At 41.2% G+C, this 26,603-nt stretch overlaps 1 protein-coding gene across 2 annotated transcripts in view; it reads left to right on the forward strand.

Moving 5' to 3' along the window:
* Positions 1-26,603, forward strand: part of LOC111143622 (GULP, engulfment adaptor PTB domain containing 1) — a 181,886-nt gene that overhangs the window by 1,937 nt on the left and 153,346 nt on the right. For both annotated transcript variants that reach the window (XM_022497454.1, XM_022497457.1), the window contains exon 2: positions 7,331-7,430. The gene's annotated coding sequence lies outside the window, so the exon portion shown is untranslated. The remainder of the gene's footprint in view (positions 1-7,330; positions 7,431-26,603) is intronic.

A 26,603-nucleotide genomic window follows, 5' to 3' on the forward strand; every position in this document is an offset into this window, starting at 1 on the left:
CCAATATATCTTTCAATTATTTGGCCCATTTTATAGTGTTAGCTCAACTTGGAGAAAGTAAAATGAAAATTCAATAAATTATATATTTACATTAGTAAACAGTATATATTCCAGAGTGATAATTTGCTTGAACTTGACAGAAAACCAATTAAAATTCAGTTAAAAAATACATGTTGGTTATTATAATTTAAAGTTCTAGATGCTTCAGGCAAGGCTGAATCCAGGCCTGAGGACAAAATGGCCGTCAGTCTTTCAGTCCTCAGTTTAATCAACTCATATGAAAGGGATGGTTTCTTTTATAAATAGTTTTAGAAAAAGGTGCTGATTTGATTTTCCTTACTTTAACATAGTGCACATAGTGCACATAGTGCACATTTCCAAATTCCTGAAAAGTAACGAAGGGCTAGGGTCCTCGTACTCTTCTTGGCCACTGGAACTAGCCAGTGAAACTAGTGGAACTAGTGGAACTAGGTGGAACTAGCACCAGAGCCCCCCTCAGTGAAACATAACATGCGAGGAAGAAGGGAAGAAGTACAGGTCTGCAAAGAAAATCCAGGGGCAGTTATGAGAATGTGGTTTTTTGTTTTGTTTTGTTTTGTTTTTTTGCTTACTTTTTTTTTTTTTCCCATGGGGGTGTGGTGGCAGGAAAGGCCAATGTATGTATATACTAAATTAAATGAAGAGTGAAATGTATGCTGTTAGGTGAAAAAACCATTGAGCAAAAGAACAGCCAGTTAAAATGGTACACTGATATTTCATAGCAGATTAACAAGGGATGATGGCAAAGTCTTGATACTGAAAATGTTTGATTACTGAAAAAAGGCCTTGAAACATAACCATACTCGTGATGATAGCATCTCAAAAGGCTGTTTCTTCATCCATAAGATGGTAACTGTTTAGTTAATAGTGGCTGTGTGTATATACTTTTCATGTGCTGAATTACATTGATACACAAGGTTTTCTAGGTTTTATTGAGCATTGTTTGTATAATTTAATTTTATCCAATTATGGTGCTATTGCAATTATTTTAGAATAGAAACAAAGAAGAATAAAACTCTCCTCCCCACCCCTACCTTTACTGTGGGAAATTGAAACATGGAATTGCAACTCACTGAAATTTGCCTTTAAATACATTACATACTTCGTAGACATTAACATAAGGAAAATTAAACTCCACAGGACTGGAAAAATTAAAGAATTTTTATGTAACCCAAGTTTATGAATGTTCTCTGCCCCAATTTTTTATTAAGGAATCAACCATAGTTTCTTGATTTCCTTCATTTGAGCAGTCTCTGTTGTGTGGCTGTTTACAAAAATGCTTCCTAAGAGCCTTTATTGAGTAGGTGCTCCTTTCCTCAAACACTAAATATATTTGTATGGTTTTACAACTTTTTAAATAATAAAGTTGTTTTTTTTTTTAATTAAGGGTGGCTTTTAGCATAGGTATTTTGTAAATTTTTTTTTGTTTGTTTGTTTCCTGAATAGTAACTCATGATTTTGTTTTCTGAGATGAAGGAAGGAAAGAAGAGTGTAGAGAAAGTAAGGAGGACAGGAGGGACAAAGGAAGGAAGGACAGAAGAAGGAGCTCAAAGTACTGAGAATATTTGAACAAAATTCCGTTTTTAAAGAACGTGGTGTTGAAATCCGTATTTTCAGTGTTTTAGAAATAATCCTAGCATATTAGAACTAAGTAAGACGATTAGTCAAAAAATTAAAACTAATTAAATTTATAAAATATATTAGATATAACCATTAAATGAAATTTTTTGACACCTTTGATAATGATTTAGCTGCTTGAATGCCTTTATATCAGCTCATAGCCAAGATCTTAAAGTAAGGACTAGCAGCTTACGTTGTCTTATAGACATTAAGGGAAACTGAAAACCGACCTTTCCTTACCTAATGAAGGGGTTGAGTGGTGAGTGTGGTTACCCGGAAGAAGAGCAATGAAGGCAGAGAGAATAAAAGGTTCAAAGGCCCTGAGGCATTTATTTATATCAAAATCTCCAAAAAGCTCATTAAAATATAAAAACAGTATGCCGAAAGGAAAATAAAAATTATAAGATATTTAATAAATCTAACACATAAAAGCTGTGCCTTACTTGTAGTTAAAGAAACACACACTTTAGAAAAAGACACGTTTTTGAACAATCAAATTGGCAAAAGATTAAGAAAAAAAAATCATTGCTGGTAAGGGTGGTTGCACTTAGCATTTTCACCTGCTGTTGATGGAAGCCTTTGTTGGTAGAACTTTCTAGAAAACACGTTGGTGATGTGTATGAAAATCCCTGAAAGATCAAATACTTTGGAACTAGTAATTTCACTTTCAGGAGAGCACGATAAAGCAGTCATTTGAGATGAACCCAAAATTCCTGTGCAGAGATGCGCACTGCAGTTTCTCTGTAATGCGGAAGGGGGACGATGGCAGAAGCAGTAAAGTGACGTGAATTACTAAGTCGTGTTTTTATGTGCCGGGCACAGGGATGACTGCTATGGATGGAATATCTCATGTATTTCTCTCTAAATTCTTATGATGTATAGTGTTGATTTGTTAATTTCCCTGCCACTGTGTTTATGATGCGCTGGTCTTCTGTGGCTGAAGCCCCTTTACCGTGTACAGCAGCCGTGTGATTGAGGAGAGGTGACTGTATCTGCATGTCCAGGAAGGCGCCCTCGTTGGCCGAGGCAAATCAGTGCCTCTGTGTTCCCAGTGTCACCTTCCCCGCTCAAACGGAGTGAATCTCAGACTTTTGATGATGGATTGCGGGAGAATAGCTTCCTCTCCTGTTGCTCTCTTGGTCTTCTTTCTTCGTCATTCCTCCAAACATCGCTGATTTCCATCCCTTTTCCTAGTCAAATTTATTTTACTCTTCGAATTCCTACTGCATTAAAAAAAGTTTTTCTACCCTAGTATGATTTTCACTCTGTCCTATGTCATTCATTAACCCATCATGAATTTTTTTTAAGATTTTATTTATTTGAGAGAAAGAGAGCGTGCAGAGGGAGCACCAGGCACAGGGAGAGGGAGAAGCAGACTCCCCACTGACCAGGGAGCCCCATGTGGGGCTCAATCCCAGGACCTGAGCCGAAAGCAGACGCCTGACGAGTGAGCACCCAGGCATCCCCCATCATGAATTTTTAACCTATGGCCTGTTGTCAGTGTTTCGGATCCATCTCATTGCTTTACTGTGTTTTTTCCTTAAATGGTTCTTAATATTTGAGAAACCAAAGTGGGTGAAGAGTTAATGGTAAAAAAGAACAAAGGTTCTACCTTAACCCAGTCAGGCTGAAAAATATAATAACCAAAAGTTTCACAGAAAGTGACTTGTGTTTTCCACCGATTTCACCAGAAAGGGTGAATGACTTGATAATTGTTCTCCTATTTCTTCTAATTAGGAAAATTTCCTGCTGGTGACAGCTTCAAAGCACCTCTAAAAGTTTCATGTCAAATGCAGAGGAAAGAACTAGGTTGAATTTGTTTTTAAATTGGTGAATTTAAAATTGTTATTAATTCTGAAATAGTTTGTCATATGTCATCCTCTGTCACTTTTTTCTTTCCATAATGAGAGCCGAGGAAAGGGAACTTAAAATGCACATGGAATGACAACAGATGATATGAATTCTTGGTCCAGACTGACATCTCTCAGAATAGGAAAGCCCAGGGCCAGAGCTGTCTTGGTCTTGCTCTGTTCTTACATAAATTAAATCCCAAGCACCATTCCAGCTTACAAATACGAATGCCCAGAGTCTATACTTCCATTTTACCACCTAACAAATATACATAGATTTCTATGGAGCAGTTTCCTCTCTCAGCTTCTCTCTTCCATGGTCTCCAGAGCCACATTTGCCTTATGATCTTCCCGAAATACTTATCTTATTGTACCCTTCCCTGTTTTATCATACTCCCATCGTCTTTAGGGTAAAAATCCAAATTTTACAGTATGGTGTTCAAGAGCCTTTCTGATAATGGCCTTATCTTAGTGTTCAGATCTCTTATAAAACAATTCTGGAAGCATTCTCGTTTCAAATCGTGTCTACCGAACCGCTTGCCTGTCCTCGAGGGTGGCACGTTGTTTCTCAGTCATATGCCTTCGCTGTTGCTGTTCCCTCTGCCGACGGTGGTCTTTCCCAGTTTCTTCATTAGATGACTTCTAAACCAAAGGTTCACAGATCCCATCCTTTTTTACGTAGGATTTTCCTAAACATTCTCTATGTTTCTTTAGCACTCGACCTTGCTGTTGACATAGTCCTTGTCAACTGACAAATGCGAAGGAGGACTTGGACTTGTTTTCTTCTCCCTGATGACCGGTGCAGTTGGGTGTTCGGTACGTGCTCAATGGGTATTTGTCCGATGAACTGAATTAATTTTCTAGCTTCACATTCCTTAGAGCGTGGGGTGTAGTTATGACTGTAGGTGTGCCGCCACCTCAGTGAGAAGACGAACGCGAACAGGAAATGACTGCCCCAAGCCACCATGACAGTTTATACCGTTTTCGGGCATTAGAGTGAAAATCTTTGACAAGACATTATTAGGAAGAGATTCTAAGGCATTTGGACTAGCATGCTAATGCATGCTAAGTCGCTTGGACCTTGTCCAGAGGGTGATGTGACCAGCTTACTTGTTAGACCGCTCGTGGCTGACTGCTGATACGTTGGTGAGGATGTAACTGGGAGAAGAAACAAAATGGCGTCTTTTGTATTAAGTAGAATTGAATTTATTCTGGGCAAAGGAAATGAAGGATTATGATAATGCCAGGTTTCTGCTTGAATAAGTAGAACAGAAATTTTAGTATTAATTAAAATCAGAAGACAAGAAAAAAAAAGAAAAAAGAATATCACAGGCCGAAGATCTGATTTTGTATATTTGAATTTTGATGCCCATAGAGAATAAAAGATGAGTATCTAGGAAGACATTTTTTTGCAACATTTTGTATAATAGTTTGAGATATTGCTAAATTCTTGGGGCTAGCTACAAAGAGAAAAATAAGTAGCAAAATGATTTTGAGAAAGTTTTAAGATCCTGATAATGCTGGTTTCTGTTTCATTTGATGACAAGTAGAAATGTGTCTTAGCCTGACTTGTTTATTTTAATTGGCTTTACTGTGTATGAAGTACTTGAAGGTGCCGTGTTGCACTAACAGATTGAAGCATCTAGTCATATCACAGTGTTAACAATGTTAGTTTCTTTAGTGTTGGGAAAAATGAAGGTTCTGGTGAAGACATGATTCTTTGCTTCATTTCGTGCACACCTTCGAATTTCATGTCAATCTAATAAGTGCTGGCAAAATAAGATGAAATTGAGTGTATTAGGGTCATACTCAAATTTTAAGAATCATTCAAATTGGAATCAGGATTTTATATTTAAAAATATGTATTCAAAAGAACAACCTATGAACATCTTATTTTTTTGCAAGACTATTTGAAAATGCTCTTCCTGTGCACAAATGTAATCGTATCAGACATGGAACCACAGTCCCACTTCAGAGTGCAGGTCACTCTCTCGCAGGAAAAAGATGGAAGCACAAGTTCGTTCTTGTTCTTCGATGTGGGTGTCTCAGTGCTCGTCTTCATTCTGTCACATTGCATGGAATATTCTCGTCTGAAAACACTTCCTCAGTAAGACTGGGTTTCAGTCAGTCTGAGATAGAAATAAAACCTGTGAGGGTGTTAAATTGTATTAGCCACTTTAAGGAAAATATTTACTTTCCTATAATATTTCAGAATGGGATTTTTTGGAATAGTTTGGTTACTTATGTTATCTTAGGTGATTTCTTTCTTACTTATTTTCATGAGACCAATATTTGCATAAAATGGAGAAATCACCATTATGCTAAAAGAGCTAGTTTTGTCTTCCCTTTTCTCCCTTCTCCCCAAGACAAAAAAGAAAAATTATCTAGTCACTTTGGAAATGATGACATAGTTTCATGGTTACCTTTTAGCTGTGTCATGTTTGAATTCTAAAGCTGGAGGTATGTGGTCATGGAGCCTTTATATTTTGAGGAAAGAGAAAATGAATCGTATCATGAATATACCCTAAGATTCAGTAAACACTAAGAGAGTACTATGTGATTTAGTAAATAATAGCATCACTGGGTAGATAAACTTTTTTTCACGAAAATTATAAAATACCCACATATGGCCTTAAAATAAACCATGCTCATATTTTAATTCAAATTTGACGGTCTCTGTCTGTTGTGGCAGATGTTATGGATTATCTCCATAAACCCTTTCCTTCAGCATCTTCCCAAAAACTTACTTGAATTACTACTTCAGAGTTTGCCTCTGGGGTCACCCAAATGAACATCCTCTCTTTTCTTTCTCAAATTTTGTTAGAAAAAGAGCAGGAATAGTGTGAGCAAATAGACAAACAGACTTCTGAAGAAAATTGTGGGTGAGAAGGAAAAACACAGTGTTCAGAATATTCAGATGGCTTAGATACAAAGAGGCAGAAATAAAATATTTGAAATGTGTCTCTGGTCTATAATTTGAGAAAGTCAAAGTCTTGGATTTGGGTTTACCAATGGTCTGTATCAAAATTATGGAAGAAAGCAGAACAAAAGAGTGAGATACATGTTTGTATTTTTGGGAAAACAAAACAGAGAAAAAACCCAGCTATTTTGGCAAGAAGACATGCTGTATTGTGAACATTTTGCTAGTATTTGAAATTTATATCACAGGTACATTTGAAATGACCAAATTAAGGGAAGGTATAATTTGTGTTGCATCTGGAAAGACTTTTTCCTTTCATCTGTTGGGAAAAAAAAATGTAAAAATCTTAATCAGCCTCTACGTCTCTTCTCACATAGCGTGAAAATGAATAGAAGGATGAGTTACCTGAATGCTTCTCCACAGCAGTGGAAGTGGAATGAAAGTTAAAATAGATCAATGCTTTCTAAAAGTCTGTTTCATCTTCTTAATCAGGGACAGAGTATGCGCTTGGTTGGTTTAATTAGCTGAGAACTGAGGGAGGTAGCTGGGGCTGGCTGGGCAGCCCACAGGGAAGCGGGGTACTGTCAGCCGTCATCACTGTGCTTTCATAGTAACATCTCCGTGAGTTAAAACACTTAACTTATTATCTAGCAATTTTGGTATTTGACCTTATCTAGCAATCTATTACTCTAGCTTTCCAAAAAAAAAAAATTACATGCTTTACCTCTGTTTTGTTTTGTTTTCTATGAAGTAACTTTCTTGAACTTTCACAAGAAACATTTTAGAGTATGTACCATAGGTTCTGATTTAAAATACACATAAGTGTAATTATTGGTTACTTCTATTCCATCCAATTTTAATTTTATTTTTAGTTATATGTGATTCCTTTTGATATACATAGGAGAGAAAATAATTGAAGAACTCAGATGGTGACTGTATGATTGAAACTATTCGAAGTCAAGAGTCTGCATATTCTTTCAACTATATTCAAGCTCTCCCAGGTAAGAATAAGTGGTTGTTTACATACTTAACACCATTTTGAAAAAAATTTGAAACTATAAACAATTTTTTTGTACTAAATATTTAAAGAGATGGTTTTATTGCAGGATATGTTAAAATACATAAAAGCAAAAACAAAATAAAATTAAAATCACAAATGAACTTGTGTTTCAAAAAATAACTTCCTGGACGCCTGTGTGGTTCAGTCGATTGTCTGACTCTTGATTTCAGCTCAGGTCTTGATCTCAGGGATCGAGAGTTCAAGCCCAGAGTTGGGCTTCACACTGGTCCTGGAGCCTACTTAAAAAAATAAATAAATAAAACCAAAAAACTTCTGTTACCATTTTGTTCTATATCATTTAAGGTTTTATTGGTTTTCCGCTTGAAACGAAGTTGGGATGTTTCTTTGTTGAATTTCTTTATTATTTTTGTAACAAATCTGTTTTGCTCTGACAGTATAAATTAATGTTTCATATTTTTCTTTGTATCTGTTAAACATAAATGATTTTAAAATATTTTTGAGATGTGTTTCTTATTCATTATATCTTTGTAGATAGATTGGTATGTACATCACTCTTTTTGCATTGGTAGAGTTACTAAAATTAGCATCACTGGCTCAATGGCTATAAAATTTCAAAGGCTTTTTGTTATTTCTGAATTTACCTCCAGAAAGTAGTAATGAGTTACAGTTACAGTTTTTGTTAGCCGTTCTTGAAAATGTTGATCCATGACTTAAAATGTTTTCGTTCAAAGAAATTCCCAAACAAAACCTAGTTTGGGTTGAAGAAAAAATTTCACAGTTACGTTAACCTTCTAAATTTTACTTGTAAGCAGTAGCATCGTCTACTCACGTATATTCAACCAATGTATCTCTTACATAACTAAATATAAAAGAAAAGCAAATATTATATATCCATAATCTTTCTACACTGTCTAAAAATACATTATTTATAAATGATAACAAATATATTTATTCAATTAGTATTTAGTGGAAATTTATTCTTGTACTAAGCCTAAGTAAGCACTATGATTATTTGATTATCATTGATGGTAGTGGTGATGGTAGACATTAAGGACAGGAAGGTATAGAAGTATTTTCTTATCTCTTTTAATTTTCAATAAAATGTGGCAAGATAAGAAATATATTTTAGTTCCTTAGGTAAAAGTAGAATGTGCTAGATGCCAAGAACACTTCAAAAATGAGACAGACCAGTTGAGTTGTGCTTTTCAGAGTAGGTAGAACTTTGAAGGCCAGACATGGAAATGGAGGGCCGACTTGGAGCGAAGGTACGCAGCTGAGAAAGTAAGGGGGTGTTCAGGACACGGGAAGGATAAGGTAGATACAGTGGAGTGATGGGAAATATGTTGTGGATTTGGATTTCTGTGCTGAGGCGTTTGTATTTCATCATTATACAGTGAAGGAACAGCTGCAGGGGATGAGATGGTCGTGCAGTCCTTTAAGAAGCCGTATATGTGTTAGACTACGGCAGGGGGAGCAGACCAAGAGGAAGGGAGATGATTTACAGACTTTCCCTTTCATTTTCATCAGCACTTGTTAAACTCTTGCTGTTTGCCACGTACTTGAAGAACTTGAGAAACTGTAGAAAAAAAGATGAAGACGTAATCATTCCTGAGGAGCTTGTAGTGTGGGGGATGAGGCACGCAGACCGACGAATGTAATACGCCACGGTAGCTTAAGAATTGAATCGCATTTTTAAAAATGATTTATTTATTTGAGGAGGGGAGGGCCAGAGGGAGAGGGAGATGCAGACTTCCTCTTGAGCAGGGATTCCAGGACCCTAAGATCATGACCTGAGCTGAAGGCAGACACTTAACCGACTGAGCCTCCCAGGCACCCCCAACTGAATCACATTTTTAAACGAACTAGTTGGTAACTACTTATGTTGAGATGAAGGTACTAGATTATCAGCTGGTGGGGTTTTCTCAGAGACATCGCGTCTGATGAGGTTACCAAGGAGGCAATGTTTCTAAACATTGGAAGAATTCAAAGAAGAAACAATGGAAATTTTATCTAGGGTGAGATTAATGTAAGTAAAACCGGGCAGTGGTGTAAGTGCCGGGAGGTCAAGGGGAGGGTCTTTTACATTAGGCAAGAGGGGCAAGTCGATGGAATTAACAAAAATGGGGAAAATATGGCAAAAGTGAGATTATTTTGTTGGTAAAATTATAGGTTCGGTTTTGAACACTGAGGACTTTAATGTCCTCTCTCACTGTGTTCTTTTTGTAGCTTTCGTTGCAATTCCTTGTGTAATCGAGGATTCGTTTACTACTAAAAGTGATGGAGTTTCCTTAAAATGAAAGTAAAAGTACAATAAGGGTAAAAACCAGTTACACCAAACAAAACATGAAATACGAAGTAAAGATTAGTAACCGCTGTGTATGTAACTTAGCTTCAGCCTTTTTGGTGGCCGAAGTGGATATATGTTCTTGCCCTAAAAGCTTAGATAAATCCATTACAGGAGTCTTAGTGCAACGGACAGGAAAAGTGAGATTACTCCTTAGAGGAGTCTTAAATTTTGCATTGTTAAAAGGAAGAGAACTTTGATAATGTATAGTTATAGGTAGGTCAGTTTGGGGAAGGGAAGAATTCAACTTCTCCAGGAAGTCTTCTCTGACTTTTGGAATCTGGACCAGATCCCCCTTCTATGTGTGATGTACCGTGAGCCGGTTTACATTCCTCCGTCATACCATGCGCTGTGGTCTTGTCTATCGTTTTCCGAGGCTCTAAGATTCTTGAGGGTTGGCTTATCATTCATCATTACAGATACAAACTTTAGTTTTATAGAGGATACTCTGTAAATATTTCTTAAATGCTGTACTGAATTGTTTCTGTGGCTTGTCTTAATTATTGGTGACCTGGCCTTGACATTTGTGTGAGCTCCGTGTTAGTGTTCTATTGCTGTGCGATAAATCACTTCCAAACTTACCAGGCTGAAACAGTGCTTACGGAGTATCTTACAGTTTCCAGACATAGTTTAACTGGGACCTCTGGCTCAAGGTCTCCCATGACGTTGCTGTCATGCCGTCAGCTGGACCTGCAGTCATTTCAGAGCTCATCTGGTGCTGAAGAGTCCACGTCCCGGCTCAGCCGTGGGGGTGGGGGGCTCTCTCCATAGGGCTGCCTGACGATATGGGAGTTAGTTTTCCCTGGGACAAGCAGTCCAAGAGGGAGTGAAAGTGAGCACGTCTATGGAAACAACACCCCTTTCTGGCCGAATGTAGGAAGTGTCATTCCATGTGTAGTGAGTTTTGTGATGGCCCCGAAAACATATGTTCAAGTCCTAACCTGTGGTACTTGTGGATGCGACACTTGGAAAGAGTCTTTGAAGATTGAGCTCAACAGAGGATCTTGAGTGCCATCATCCTGGATGAACCGGATGAGGCCCGATAGTCCAGTGGCTTGTGTCCTTACGAGAGGAGAAGACCCTGTGAAGACAGAGGCAGGACTCGCGTGACACCCTCACAAGTCAGGGACCACCCGGAGCCGCCAGAACCTGGAAGAGGCAAGAACAAAACCTCCTTCCAAGCCTGTACAGGTAGTGTGGCTTCCTGACAATTTACTTTCACTACTGGCCTCCAAAACCGTGACAGGATAAACTTCTGTTGTTTTAAGTCACCCCGTTTGTGGTTATTTGTTAGGGCAGCCACAGGAAACTGACGTATCCCTAATGTACCGCCACTTCTGCCATCTTCAGTACCGTAGACGTGAGTTTCAGCTCCGGCCCACGTTCAAGGGCAGGGGAATCACGAAAGGGCATCAGTGCCAGGAAGCAGAGGTTACTGGAAGCCATCTTCGAGGCTGCCTGTTCCCTCAGATGTCTAGATGCCTCCCTTCCTCTGGTGTGTCTTGTAGATGGACCCAACCCTACAGGTCAGAGATCACAACCATCTCACGTTCTTCAAAGTATCCTACCTCTCTGATTAGAATTACCTTCCATTTGGAGAGTCAGTCTGGGAAACTGAGTCAATCTGAATTCCTTTTTTTTATTAATACCCATAATCTGCAATTAGTTAACCAGTCTTTTTCACTCTGTTCCTTAAATTTTTCTAGCTTGTCTCTCTTTGCAGTCTCTCTTCTACTGACTACTGGCTTCTGTTGCTTCTTCAAAACTAGCCAGATACTTGCTAAGCTGTCAGACTGTTTCCGAGCTTTTCCCCGTCAGACCTTTCCCCAAAAAGAGGCTTTTGAAAACCCGAATAGGATTATGCCGCTCCCTTTAAGTAACATTCTCAGGAAATAGAAGACCCTTGCCATCTGAATCCTGACTTCATACTATTCAAGTTTTACCTTTAATCATTCCTTAATGTAGATCAATGAAATTATATAAAATTGTTTTCTTTCATTTTTGTTCGCCTTTGTCTGGGGTTCTCTTTATCCAGTAATCACACAGGTTCTGTTTGTTTTTGCGCTGAGCAGAGTGTCTGATATCATTAGCGGCACAGGATAGGTTTTCATCTGTGAAAACTAATGTTACAGAACAAAGAGTTGAAGACAGAAGAGGCCTGACATCAATAAAATGGCTAACCTTACCGATTAGCCTAAGATAGAAACAAACGAAAGAGAAAAGGAAATGATTGGCTCACCATGTGGTAAGACTGGGAAATTTAGGGGTAGGTAAGGGCAAATGCCTGTTTGGTGTAAATGTGCAGAAGTAGAAAGTCAAGAATATGTGACAGAGAGGGCAAGTTTAGTGATTGAGATCATAAATGAAGTTTAGATTCAACTCTGAGTATAATGTGGTTTTAAGCTTTTAGGAGTATGAAAAGGTACATCCTCATGGACATTACAATCTATTAGGCAGAGAGTTTGAGGAATAGAATGTAGTCATTCAAGACAGTGAGGTGTAGAATAGAGATGACAGAAATGTACTGCAATGTTAAGAAAGCAGAAAAGAACTAGAAGTATAATTTCTTTTGCCCCTTTCTGTTGTGATAAGACTAAAGCTGTCTTGTCTGAAGAGTCTCTAGGGAGATCTTCAGTGGAGAGCGAACTCACATCCCATTCAGGAGATGTATTATGCTTTACTGGAATTTAAATACAAAAGAAAATAACCTTTAACCCATTCAAGAAATTGAGAAAACCATTTTGGTATCACTGACCTTTGGCTGTACATTTAAAATTTATGCTCAGTGTATCTATATACGTAAATGATGCTTCTCCAATAATTAATGATGTTCAGAATAATCTCTATCCATATAGTAACACTAGTTTTCATTTTATGAGAAGATTTAAGGGAATCCTGTATATTTACGTAATACATAATTGTAGTGAATGACTATAAATTAATTATTATTTGAATGACATAGTAAAACCTAGCAAAGTGGTTATCAGATACATTGGTCTCTATATTGCAAAGTGGTGAACTATGGGCCTTTTAATGTAAACTAATAATTCCTGTCTCAAGGGTGTCGTGTATTTTACCAAAGCCTTTACATGTTTAGAGGTAACTTTTTTTTTTTTAAGATTTTATTTATTTGACAGACAGAGATCACAAGTAGGCAGAGAGGCAGGCAGAGAGAGAGGAGGAAGCAGGCTCCCCATTGAGCAGAGAGCCTGATGCGGGGCTCGATCCCAGGACCCTGGGACCATGACCTGAGCTGAAGGCAGAGGCTTTAACCCACTGAGCCACCCAGGTGCCCCTAGAGGTAATATTTTTTTAATAAAATATTTTAATTTGCTTTTTAGAGCATGATTTACATTGAGAAACTCTAGCTCAGTGAAAATAAAAATTTTTCAAAGGATAATTTTTATCTGTAGAGATAGAAATAAGTGAAGGAGAAGGTTTTACACTAATACGTGCAGTACGTGCAGAAATGGAAATGGCTGTGTCAGAGAAGGAAGCTGGCAGCCACAAGTTACAAATCGCGTGGTTCGTCCGTCAGGGGCCGGGCAATCCGGCCTGGGACATTTTGGTCAGGTGACCGTCTGCAAAAGAACCACTGTTTGTCCAGCAGTCTGTCCTTCCTAGTAGTCGCGTCTGCGTTTGAAGAGTCTCGCCGGCCGTTACTGTTCTTAGATGGCAAGTAACAGAAACTCGTTGTCGGTAGTTTAATCAAAAAAGCAGTCTGCTGAGAGGATAGGAGTTAGTTCGGAGAATGGGAAGGTCATCAGCCATGACAGCTTGCAGGGAAGAGAGGAGTCACAGCTTCTCCAGGAAGCTGGGGAGACCGAAGGAGACGTCCTGCAGCTCACCCTGGCCCAGTCCTGCGTGGCAGCACACAGAGGGGGTCTGCATGGCTGAGTTTGAATTATTTGCCCTCTGCCAGCAACAGGGACACTTGATTAACAATTCTCTGGAGACTGTGTAGTCACGGAGAGGTTGGATTCCCAAAAGGAACTTCAGAGTTTTGAGACCAGGATGGGGAATAGATACGGGGCAGTAAAAACAATGGACGTTTCTTAAAACCCTTCTTCAGAGCTGTCATTCGAAAGCCACCAAACTCTGACAGCAATGATGCCTTGATAAAGATTTCGCAAGGAAAATTAACGTAGATTAAGTAACAGTGTTACTCAGGTTTCAGAAGATATCTGCTATTATGAGAAATTTATTCTTTTATGCATTTTTTAAAAGATTTTATTTACTTATTCGTGAGAGAGAGCGAGTGAGCACAAGCAGGGGAGCGGCAGGCAGAGGGAGAAGCAGCCCCTCGCTGAGCAGAGAACCTGACGGGGGACTCGATCTCAGGACCCCGGGATCATGACCCGAGCGGAAGGCAGCGGCTCAACCGACTGAACCCCCAGGCGCCGTGTGCGTATTTTTATTAATCGCCTGTCATGCGTCAGTTGCTGTACTTAGCAGTGAACACGGAACTGGAAGAACCAGTCCTTGGTTTGCATGGAGTTTCCGGTCTAGCAAGAACTGAAATACAGCGACTTGAATATTGCAGTAATTTTAAGGTACACGGTGGACGAGTTTCTAGGGCTGCTATAACAGAACCACAGACTGGGCAGTTTGAAACAAGAAAACTTCTAGAGACTAGACGTCTCAGGTCAAGGTGTCCTTAGGGTCGTAGAATCTAGAGGGGGATCCTTCTTTGTTTCTTCTAGCTTCTGACGGCTGCTGGTATCCCTGGCCTTGGGATAGCATAAATACGTTCTAGCTCTGTCTTCTTCATATGGCCTTGCTCGCCGTGTGTCCCTAGGTTTGTCCTCTTCTCTTCTTATGAATGTACCAGTCATTGGATTTAGGTCCGTCCTAGATCCAGAATGATTTTTTCTCTGATTACATCTGTAAAGATGCTGAAGTTCTGAGTGAACAAGAATTTTGTAGACGTGCTCTTTTACCCACTCCAGGAGGGCACAGGACACTATTCCCGGCAAAGTCCCTGAGCCTGTTCTTGGGGTGTGCTGGAGGGGCTACTTAAAGGATTAAGGGTGAACGTCCGGTGGACCCTGCCAGCATTTATGAAGATGCGTAGTTTGTTAGAAGAACTGACGGCAGTCCGGTCCAGCTGCAGCAGCAATTACTCCGGGTTGGATGTGGTGTGGAGAGGAGAGATGAGGTGAGGAGGCTAGTGAGACTCACGAGAGGGGAGCTTGTGAGGACTCTGACGTTATCCTGAGCATCAGTGGGGGCCACCAGAAGGCTTGAAGCGAGTGAACGACCACAGCACATTTCTGCGTTACGGAAGTTGTTTTGGGTGTGGTGTAGAGGTGAGAGCTGTGGGAGCAATGCTGGAGAAAGAAAAGCTCGCTAGGCGCCTGTGAGGCAACCCGGGTGTGAAATAGCAGAGGGCTGGCGAGGGAGATCTGGTGGGAACGAAGGGAAACAGCGGTAGCTCAGCAGGCCGAAAAGGGGAGCTGATTTCATGTGAATTACAGACAAGAGGAGTCAACACGACGGCGCAGGTGCCGCTTTCTGAGTCTGGACGACGGTTGTAGGTGCTGAGATTGGAAATGTGAGTGAGAGACAGAGGGAGATGGAGACAGAGACAGATGGACAGAGAGAGAGAGACCTGGAAACAAAGTAGTGGATTCAGTTTGTACATTTTCAGTTTTATTGCTCTGGTGCTTCTCCATGAGTATGTTCAAGAAGCAGTTTCTGTACGGGACCGGTGCTGTTGAGTAGGGAAATACGAGCACATAAATGGTACCTGAAATTGTTGAGTATATTTTGGGAAAGAATTTTTTCTGTTATTACTGTATCCAACAAAAGAATATGAGGCAGAGTGAAATAATGACATTTAGAAATAATATTTGCTTTTTGTGACAACATGGGTGGACCTGGAGGGTATTACGTTTAGTGAAATAAGACAGGGAAAGACAAAATACCTTAGGATTTCCTTTGTATGTGGAATCTAAAAAGCAAAACAAAACTTAAACAGATGCATAAACGCAGAGAATGAACTGGCGGTTGCTAGAGGTGAGGGCCCTGTGAGTGGCGGGGCGAATAAGTGAAGCGGTTAAGAAGGACAAACTTCCACTTACAAAAAAATAAATCACAGAGACGTAAAGACAGAATAGGGAATATAGTCAATAGTACTGTAATAACTTTGTGTGGTGACAGATGATAACTGCACTTACTGTCATGGCGAGCCTTTCATCATGTATATAACTGTCAGATCACTAGGTTGTACACCTGAAAGTAATATAGCATTGCCTTGTACTTCCGTTAAAAAAAGAATATTTAATGACATAGGAAAAAGCCGTTATAAAATGCAAACAGAACAGAAGTGAAAAGGACAAAACTGGGACACACAGCTGTATCGATGATCAGATCTCAACACGCTACATCTGCAGCCTTTAATAGGAAATACTCAAAGTAAATGGTTTTCCAGGTCAGCGGTCACTCTTTCTTGGTGACTTTAATATATTTTTTTAAATTTTAAACTTATTTTTAAAGTATAGTGCACCTAATGAGCGTATACTGCTTTTATAATCAGGGGAAAATGTATTTTTTAGGTAAATTATAGCACATAAAATGTACCTGAAATACAATTTTATAGGATTAATGTTTCTAAAAATAAGTAATTGAGTTCAAGGATTGAGGATCTTTTGACTTTGGAGGAAGAGTTGTGAGTGAGTAAAGTATTATACCACCTGAGCCCAGGTAACCCATAAAACACCTTGAAATGTATGTGGGGATATAGATTGTCTGTCCTCAGCTTGGTTAAGTAGTTATTTGATAAATCAGGGGAAGAATTACTACTTTTGAATGAAAAGTTGAAAAGAATGCACATTGAGAGCATTTTTCACCTGATTTTGAAAACCATATGAGTGAAGAGCGATTTAATAAAACCGGAACAGGTCCTTGTATGCAAGTCGTCATCAGTAATCCCACGTTACTTCGTGGAAGGTGATCACACAACATTTCTGTGCAGAGTTTACTAATTTTTGTAAGACTGAAGTGGTATTTAGATTTCTGGAATGCAATGTTAGAGCTTTAATATTAAAATTAAAATATACATATATTATATATAATATAAATATTATTATATCTGAAGTTCGTGCTGTGAGAACAGAACATATTTGCATGTTCTTTTTTTTCCCCCACCCAGTTTCAGAATATTAAACAACTATTCCATTAACACATCCTGGATGATATGAAGAAGCAATTAAAACTCTCAAGCCATCTTTAGGCTATTTACATTTTTTGGAGTTACCAAGAGATAACACAGGGTAATTAATGTTGCATAAGAATTTTAATAAAAGGCCGAATGCTGGCTACTACCTGCAGAAAGGAAAAATTATTTGACATTTAGGTGGAAAGTGTTCTTTACTTTCAAATTTCGATAATTGCTTAAATAGCATTGTTTGCCTTGACTCATCAGTACAATTACTTGCTAATTCTAACCTGGGATGAAATATAAAAATTTTTGCTGTTTAAGGACAGTTCAGAATTCAATTATACTTTGACTTGCTGATGACTATAAATTAAGCAGACCTTCTTTCTTTAAAAATAATTTTGAAGTGAAATAAGTCAATCAGAGAAAGACAATTGTGTGATCAATGATTGGTGAAATTTGAGAAACAAGGCAGAGGATCATAGGGGGAAAACGGGGACAAACCGTGAGACTCAATCTCAGGAAACAAACTGAGGGTTGCTGGAGGGGAGAAGGGTGGGAGGGATGGGGTGGCTGGGTAAGGGGCATTGAGGAAGACATGTGTGGTGGTGAGCGCTGTGTATTATGTAAGACTAATGAATTGTAGACCTGTACCCCTGAAACAAATAATACGTTATATGTTAATAATAAAAAAATTAAAGAAAAACCCACAAAAATAAAAAAGTAAAAATAGTTTGTGTGTACTTTGTAATAGATATACTAGATATAAGTTTCTTGGTTAATTATTTATGAGAAAATACAGATAATTATAATAGAAAGGGAATATAAACTTATATTTCATTCATTTCAGTGGGATTTTGAATTTTTCAAAGCACGTTTATATCTTCTATATTATTTAGTTAGATTATCCCAAGAATATTTTAGATGATTTCTCCTATGAAAAATTTGACTCGGTTAATACTATAGGTCTGGAATTGTACTACACGATATGTCTGCTGGAATTTAGAGGCCTTTTTCATTCTTAAATGGAGTTTTCTAAACTCCTGAATCATCAAAACTCTGCCGCAGGATCCTCAGCAGCATTCGCAGTAAGGGGCAGCGGTCTGTGTCAGGCCCTGTTGTAAGCTGTGTGCGCATGGAGTACATTTGCTCCTCACGCAGAAATTTCTAGGTAAAGAAGTCAGGGTGCCTATGGGAAAGCTTAGACACAGAGGGGTAAAGTAAACTCGCCCAAAGTCAAATGGCAGAGATGGGATTAGAACCCAAGTAGAGTCTTTATTGTGTCCGCTCTACTCTCCTGCAAGAAAAAGACAGGTATTAACATAAGAGAGTATTTTAATCCAAAAATATCGAGCCCCCCAGGCAGCATTCCCTTGTCATCCTGCGAGACAGGCTGACTCTGAGCTCTGTGCTGCGCCTGTTAGAGTCCGTCCCCCGTGTTTCTGGCCCACCCTCCACATCATTTCAAATCCCTTAACTCTACTCTTCTGCCTGACGTTCAGTTGTATAGTTTTATTTACATGTTTTCTAGTATGTATCGTTACAAAGAGTTTCCCAAATAGGCCTCTTATTTTGTTTAATTAGAAAGTACGAAAATAACATTTTGAGATACTTTTGTGCCCTAGGTTAACCCTAACACAAACAGCAGTAGTAAGTTTTCAGGGTGGGGAGATTATTAAAGAGCTTTGATACCCCCTTTTATAATTTAAACCTATACTTGACATTTAATTACATTTTGAGGAGAAAATTATAGGTTTGGTATTCCTTAGGAGAAACCAAGCACACGTAGTCATATCCCACTTACAACCTCAAATTCCTGGGTAGAACAGAGAATGAACATAGATAATTCTGTTCAGAACTGTGCTGGGAAATAGGGAACCCTGTGTAATCCAGAAAGTATGAGAAGTTTAGAAAGGGACACAGTGTCGGATCTGACACGTCAGATTTGAAAACTGCAGCTCAGTCAGTGCACAGTGGAGGTGGCTGACCGGGGGCGGTGTCGTACCAGAAGGGGCAGGTTCCACGTCCTTGCGGGAGCCGTGGGGAGCCGCACGTTCAGGGGTCACAGCTGGGTGCTTCGCTGACATACAGCAGGGGACCAGTCAGATGCTCACACGTGCAGACCCGCTTGTGTCTGCCGGGGCCTGACAGTGAGGGTGTGGGTGCGGGTTGGAGAAGGACCCGTGGAGCGGGCAGGTGGTGAGCGGGTGAGCAGAGTTGGGGAGCGACCGGTTCCTCAGTGTGTGCCACCGCTCCCCCCCCCCCCAGACTGACAAGGGACTACGGCGCTGACACAATAGTGCACTAACCCTAGTGCGATTCGTGTAGGACAGCAGAGGGATGGGAGACAAATTGCTGGGGTAGAGGAGAATCGAGCAGAAATTGAGTGAATGAAAAAACTTGATCATAGACCTTTAACATTTCCACTAGGCTGAAGCAAAATGAGAACTATTTCAACCTAAAATTCCACTGTATATTTAAAACATGAGAAATAGGGGCACCCGGGTGGCTCAGTCTTTGAGCGTCTGCCTTGACTCAGGTCATGATCCCAGGGTCCTGGGATTGAGCCCCGCATTGGGCTCCCTGCTCAGTCTGCTTCTGTCTCTCCCACTCCCACTCCTTCTGCTTGTGTTCCTTCTCTCGCTGTCCGTCTCTGCCAAATAAATAAATAAAATCTCAAAAAAAAAAAAAGAAGTGAGAAGTAGTGTTCACAAGCAGGGATAAAGATGGAGAAAAAAGGTCATATAGTTCTAAAACAAAATGAGTTACTTTTTGAGAATGCTCTTTTTATTTTGTGTAATTCTTTCCAAAATTACTATGTTTAATACATGTTATATTATATCATGTCCAATATTTCAACACTAAAATTGTAGGAAAGGTTTAAGTGTTAAATGGTGCATTAAACCAAAGTTTTAGTAAGTTATTCTCTCGAAAGTGCTAATAGCTGGGACAAAACTGTATAGAACTTGAGTATTTCACCATTTATTCTCACTTCTGAAAGTCAGTATAAGTAATTTTGAGAAAATAAACCCTGATAAAAAATAAAGTGTTTGTGTATTCCTTAAACTTATGTTACTTGTCAAGTATATTGAAAAAATGGGTTAAAAATGGCTAAGTAGTAAAGAATGTACCTTTTTATTTATACCCCACTCCTCATTTCAGAAATAAATTGAATCCAATTTAAAAAGTAGCCAGTGGCACCCTGGTTCGTCCGGCTTTATAATGACGGGATGTTTATTTATAATGACAGGATATTTATTTATAATGACGGGATATTTATTATGGAAAGAGAGCGGGATGCCCGGGTCTCTCTGTAGTAGGACGTGTTAACACTTATGAGGAAATGACTTTTTCTGTCTCCCCAGCGCTAGAAGTTTCCACATAGTAGCTTTGTGACTACTCTGCGGTTCTGTTACAGATTCTTAGTTCTGGAACACCGGCTCGTTTCTTTGAACCTGGACACAGTGCTATGTGGTTATTTAACATAGTCTCCCCAAGCCTGACAGGTTTCTGGTCTCATTTTTAGTGTTTCATGCAGACAAACCCTTTGAGCCTGTGTAGAGGGGTGTTGGGCAGCTTTTTTCCCTTTGTATTCTGAGGAGACTCAGAATCTTTGGGATTCCTCTATTCTTTCCAATTGGCAGAACTGGTAGTTCGTCCACGTTCTTGGGGGTGCAGAGTCGGGCTGCTTCCGTGACAGGTGGGCACGGTGGGTTGCTGTGATGCAGGAGTGAAGGGGAGAATGTGCGTGTCACTTCACGTGTGTTTTAAAACCCCACGTGTGTAGTGCCTGGTGCTGGTGGAATTGGTGCTTTCCTACATCGTATCCAATAACTCATTTTCTTCTTAAAAATAACTCCCTGTGTAAAGACTTGACCTTTCTTCTCATGGTGCAGATCAGGAAACTGGAGGCCAGAACATTTGAGGGGCTTCCCCCAGGCGCTCGGGAACGCAGCCCTGAGGACACGTTCAGCTTAGGACTCGGGTCCTTCTGACCGAATGTGGGTCGTTTGTGCCACGCATTCATTTTCTCACGATGCTTCTTAAACATTATTAATAATTCATTTTGCCGATAGTTTTAGAATTCTTAAGAGTACAGTTGATGATCTGGCTTCCTGCACTTGGCCTTGATTCTCCTGGTTGCAGCCGGTAGGTGGACTGTAGACGGTGGCACCTGAGGGCATCCTTCCCGGCCCCCTGGGCGGTGCTGCGCGTTCCTGGACCTGCAGGTTTCCGTGAGCACCTGTGCTCCTCATCCGCTCTGAGGCTGTGTCCCCTGTGCGTGCGTTCGTTCGTTCTGCAAACATTGAGCAGACACCCCATGCCTGCCGGTGTTCCAGGGACTGTGAATTCGGTAGGAAACAAAACAGAAAACCCGCTGCCTTTCTGGGGCTTTCTTTCCAGTGCGAGAGCATTTATTTATAGCCTCTTCCTTCTCAGTTTCCATGAACTAGAATTCAGGAACTTCTTTAAAAAGAGAACCTTTGATGTCAGCCTTTTACAAAAAAAATTTTTTTAAGATTCTGTTTTTCCAATTTCGAAAGAGAGAGAGTGTGTGCACGTGGGCAGCGGGGCTGAGGCAGAGGGAGGGATGCCTCCAGCGGACCCCACGCTGAGCGCGGAGCCGGGCGCGGGCTCGATCCCACGGCCCCGCAGATCACAACCTCGCCAAAATGAAGAGGTGGACAGTTAACCGGCACCTTAGGTTTTTGCATATTTTAAAAATAAAATCGTAACGGAAAGTGAAATCATTATGTGACTAACTGGGCGATTACGGTTCTCAGGAAAATCTGACCCTGTAGAAATTGTTGGCTTTCAGGCAGCGCTGCCGTTTTTTCGCGTGAAATTCCCACTCGCGTGGCGAAGGGTACATTCAGGACGAGAGACACCCACACGGGGTCCTCGAGTCAGCCCCTTCCCACGTCTGCCCCAGACAAGGCCCGCCAGGCCCTTCTGTCCTCTGGGCCGCGGCCGAGTCCGTCGCTCCCTTCGGATGCGGGATCGCGGCCCCGCGCCTCTGAGCCGCGGTCCTGCCGAGTGCGGCGCGGCCCTGGCCCGGCGCTGGCGTCCACGCGCGCTCGCTCCGGCGGAGACGCTCTCCCGGCCGCTGCCGCTCCTCTTCGCGGCACGAGTCTGGCTTGGAGCAGGGCCCGCGCGGGTTCCAGAAGGCAGCGATGACCTGGCAAAACCGAATTCCGTGTTCTCACTCCCTCTCGTCCTCGGGCGCGTTTGTAAGGCTCCTGCGGGGCCGGCGCGCACCCCACTCCCGCGCTTAGCGCGTCGGCGCTCGGCCTGCGGGAGCTCTTCGGCCTCCGGTCCCGGACCCTTTCCAGGAAGCCCGAGCTCCTTCAGCGGGAGCGGTGACAGCAGCCGTGGCGCCGCGTGGAGTCGGCGCGGCCGCTTTGCCGGGGGCCCGTCGCTGCTTCCCGGGCTCCGCCTCTCCAGACCGTCCCGCGCCGCGGCGTCCGCCGAGCCCGCGACGGTTGTGCCCGCCGCCCCGCGCCTTCCCTGCCCACAGCAGCGCTTCCACGAGGCCCTCCAACGGGCCGCAGCGTCCTCCTCGCGCTCGGAGACAGGCTGCGTGTCCCCGTCCCCGTCCCTCCGCGGAGCGCCAGTTAGCTCTGCCGGCGCCCCGGGCCGCCGCGTGTCCCCGGCTGCGGTGGCGCGCGCGGTGCCGCCGCCCCTAGTTGCTTCGGGTTGCGCGGCCTGCGGGTTGCGGCGGGCTCGCGCTTCTTCGCCTGCGGCTGCTGTCGCGTCCCGCCTGCTGTCGCGTCCCGCCTGCTGTCGCGTCCCGCCTGCTGTCGCGTCCCGCCTGCCGGCTTCCCGCCTTGCATCCTTTTCCGTCTGTTTTCAGCTCTTCGGACGCCGTGAAGTCGCACCTTCGAATCTCCGTCCGCCGCGTTGCTTCTGCTCAGGAACTACGAGCCTTTCAAGTTGCAGCTGAAGCATCATTTTCTTAGAAAACGCCCCCTTTGTTTTTCGTACGAGTGAAAGTGCTCTTGTAACACGCCACCACAGCGCTCCTTAAAAAAAATTTCTCAGGGCGCCTGGGTGGCCCATGGGTTAAAGCCTCTGCCTCAGCGCAGGTCATGGTCCCAGGGTCCTGGATGGAGCCCCGCGTCGGGCTCTGCTCAGCAGGGAGCCTGCTTCCCCCCCTCTCTCTGCCTCTCTGCCTGCTTGTGATCTCTGTCTGTCAAATAAATGAATAAATGAAATCTTAAAAAAAAATTCTCATCATAGGGGCGCCTGAGTGGCTCAGTCGGTTAAGCATCTGCCCTCAGCTCAGGTCATGATCCCAGTGTCCTAGGATTGAGCCCCACATTGGGTTCCCTGAGCAGTGGGGAGTCTGCTTCTCCCTCTCCTCCCCCTGCCCATTCTCTCTCTTACCCTTTCTCTCTCAAATAAATAAAATCTTTAAAAAATTACTCACTATATATACAGTTATATTTTCCCCAATATCTGTCTTTCCTGATAGTGTGTAAGCAACATCAGGGCACAAGTTAATTCTGTCTTGTTCACTCATACGGTATGATATCATCTGCAGTATAAATTTTCAGTAAATATATATTTTTAAGATTTATTTATTTAAGAGAGAGAGAGAAAGACAGAGAGAGGGAGGGAGAGAAGCAGACTCCCTGCTGAGCACGAAGCCCTACTCTGGACCTGATCTCACAACCCTGAGATTATGACCCCAAGATCATGATCTGAGCCGAAATCAAGAGTTGGACACTTAACTGACTGAGCCTCTCAGGCATCCTACTAAATAAATATTGTTAAATAAGGGACTGAATGAAAGATACCTTGGGGCACCTGGGTAACTCAGTCTGTTAAGCTTCTGAATCTTGATCTCAGGGTAATGAGTTCAAGCCCTGTGTTGGGCTCCATACTGGGCAAGACGCCTATTTAGAAAAGATGGAAAGAAAGAAACCTTGTTGCTACTTTACAAGATAGGTTTTTTTGGGAGAAGCAAGTTTATCCCTTTTATGTATGTTTCGGACTTTCAAATTGTCTGACATTGTCTCTAAATAAAAGAAACGCATAATTTAGAAGTCTTACCTTCACCATGTGGACTAATTATGACTAAGAGTTGAAATCAGCTCTGGGAGGATAAATGGTATTACATAAATGGGTTATTGTGTTTGTTGAAAGATGTTCCTATTTCAGTTTGCTTATAAAACATGAAATTTAGGGGCACCTGGGTGGCTCAGTCGTTGAGCGTCTGCCTTCGGCTCGGGTCATGATCCCAGAATTCTGGGATCGAGCCCCGCATCGGGCTCCCGGCTTGGTGGGAAGCCTGCTTCTCCCTCTCTCACTCCCCCTGCTTGTGTTCCCTCTCTCGCTGTGTCTTTCTGTCAAATAAATAAATACAATATTTAAAAAAAAAAAACAAAACATGAAATTTATTTTACTACATTAAATAAACAGTGTGTTAATGTTGTTTTCTAAGAAAAGTGAACTGTTGGTTGATTTTTATATGGTTCCTAGTCGGTAACCAGTTTTTGTTATGTCTACTGAAATCTTTGTCATTTTCTTTGCAACAAAGCTGCATGAGTATAGATTTTTAATTGAAATATTGACTGCAGCTATGTCACCATTAGACAAATCATTTTTATGACTTACTAATACGACTCTAGCCAGTAGGCACTTATTCTAAATTATGACACTTCAGCAGTCTTCCTTGGAAAAATAGTAATTTGTGTGTTTTTTAGAGCTCAATTTAGCAAGAACTACGTGAAGGATTTGAAAGATAAGATGCTTGCCCTCCCAGAGCGTTCAAAACAATGCTGAAGCTTGAAAGGCTAAGTGTGTCAGTAGCTTGGCAATTCCTCTGAGAACTCAACACTGTTAATCATTAAAAGGAGTTTTTATAATATGTCAGGGACTTCTAATTTTGTTCTATTCTAAAATAATATTTGTGACAGGAAGGTGATTTCAGTTTCTGTGTTACTGAATCTATGTAAATTTTTTAATCACACAATGACAGAAATAGTTCTGGTCATTTAAAAAAAAACAAACTTCATATAATTAGTGTAATTTAGGATTTCATAAGTAGAATTAATTTGCATGACTGTTTTATAATTGTGAACAGGATTCTAAGAGTGAATGGGTGGTGTCTGAGGGCCTCCTTCAACTCCTTTGTAACAAACTATAATTTCTGGTTTTATGAATTAATACTGTAACTATGTTACCATGTGGGGTAAGTCTTAAGATGTCCGATTGCGGTGTTTAAATATGATATTTAACAGTACTTAAGACCAAAGATGACATTTAACAGTACTTAAGACCTTAGACAAAGTTTCCTTGTTTCATTTTGCAGTCCCAGAAATTACTCTATAAATAACTAAAATTCCTTGTTACAGAGTAATATGATCCTGAGATCCTTCTCTCCATGTAGTCCTCTGGTGCCTCTGATAGAGTAAACAATAACCCTGAGGAAATCAAGAGTAAAGGGCACATTTGGGGGACTTTTTTCCCTTCTTTTTAAGACTCTAGTGTGGAGGCTACTAGGGTTTCTATATCTCAGGGCTAGCTAGAATGATGTTTCATAAAATCTGTTTCATTTAAGTAGTAAAGCAACTTTATCTCAGAAGACTGCAGGGCTATTTATATCTGGCTGTGAGATGTAGCCCAGATCCTGAGAAGTTTAATGATAATTCTTGGGAGTTGGCTTTTTGGAGAGTCCCGTACTAAATTTATAGGATGTGACTCTTATTCTGCTGTCCTAGCAAATTTCAAAGAGAAGTAAGTTTGGATGGAATGTTGACATCTGTCCAAATCTGTTGTCAGTGTAGAACAGCTCAGAGAAAAAGGTGTGGGCATTTGGAGAAGGCAAGCATGGAAGAACGTGGACTGTGCCCTTAGAGAAGACGTAGGCACATACAGGTGAATTAAAGCAGCCCCGATGCCCGTTTTCTGATTGCCAGTCCTGCTTTTGTTTCACAGAAGTCCAGCCCCTCTCAGTTAAAAGTCATTTCCATGGTTTGCAAAGTGGTAAAAGGAAACCAAGGTGCCCCAGCAGTATTACAGGAACATTGTTGATTTACAGAGCCCCCCCCCCTTTTTTAGGAATCTTCATTCTGTGCTAGTTAATAACTAATAATGATTAATAATGAAAAAAGGAGGGAAAGTATAATCATTTAGAATAGTGTGAGAAAAACACTTTAAAATTTGTATCGCGGGGCGCCTGGGTGGCTCCGTTGTTCAGGCAGCCGACTCCGATTTCAGCTCAGGTTGTGATCTTGGCATTGTGAGATCCAGCCCTGCTCTGGGCTTCATGCTCATGTGGGGTCTGCTTGGGATCCTTTTCCTCTCCCTCTGCCCTTCCCCATGCTCTCTCTCTCTCTCAAATAAGTAAATAAATCAATAAAAATAAAATTTGCATTACAGGTATCTTTCCAGCATTTTTTGTTTCGTTTTGAATCGTTTTCCTCTTTGTGATGGAACTCTTTCTGTGCAGAATTCTTCCCTTCATCGTTCCCTTCTTCTCCCCCTTCTCCTTTCCCTCTCTTTCCCTTCTTTCTTCTTTCTTTCCTTTGGATGGGAGTAAGAGGCCTCTTTTGGAGTGATGAAAATGCTCTACAATTAGGTGATGATAATGGTTGTGCAACTTTGTAACTATTTGAAAAAACATTGACTTTTATATTTTAAAG

The sequence above is a fragment of the Enhydra lutris genome, unplaced genomic scaffold (assembly GCF_002288905.1).
Source record: "Enhydra lutris kenyoni isolate GAN:26980312 unplaced genomic scaffold, ASM228890v2 scaffoldscaffold1, whole genome shotgun sequence".
NCBI classification, from domain to species: Eukaryota; Metazoa; Chordata; class Mammalia; order Carnivora; family Mustelidae; genus Enhydra; species Enhydra lutris.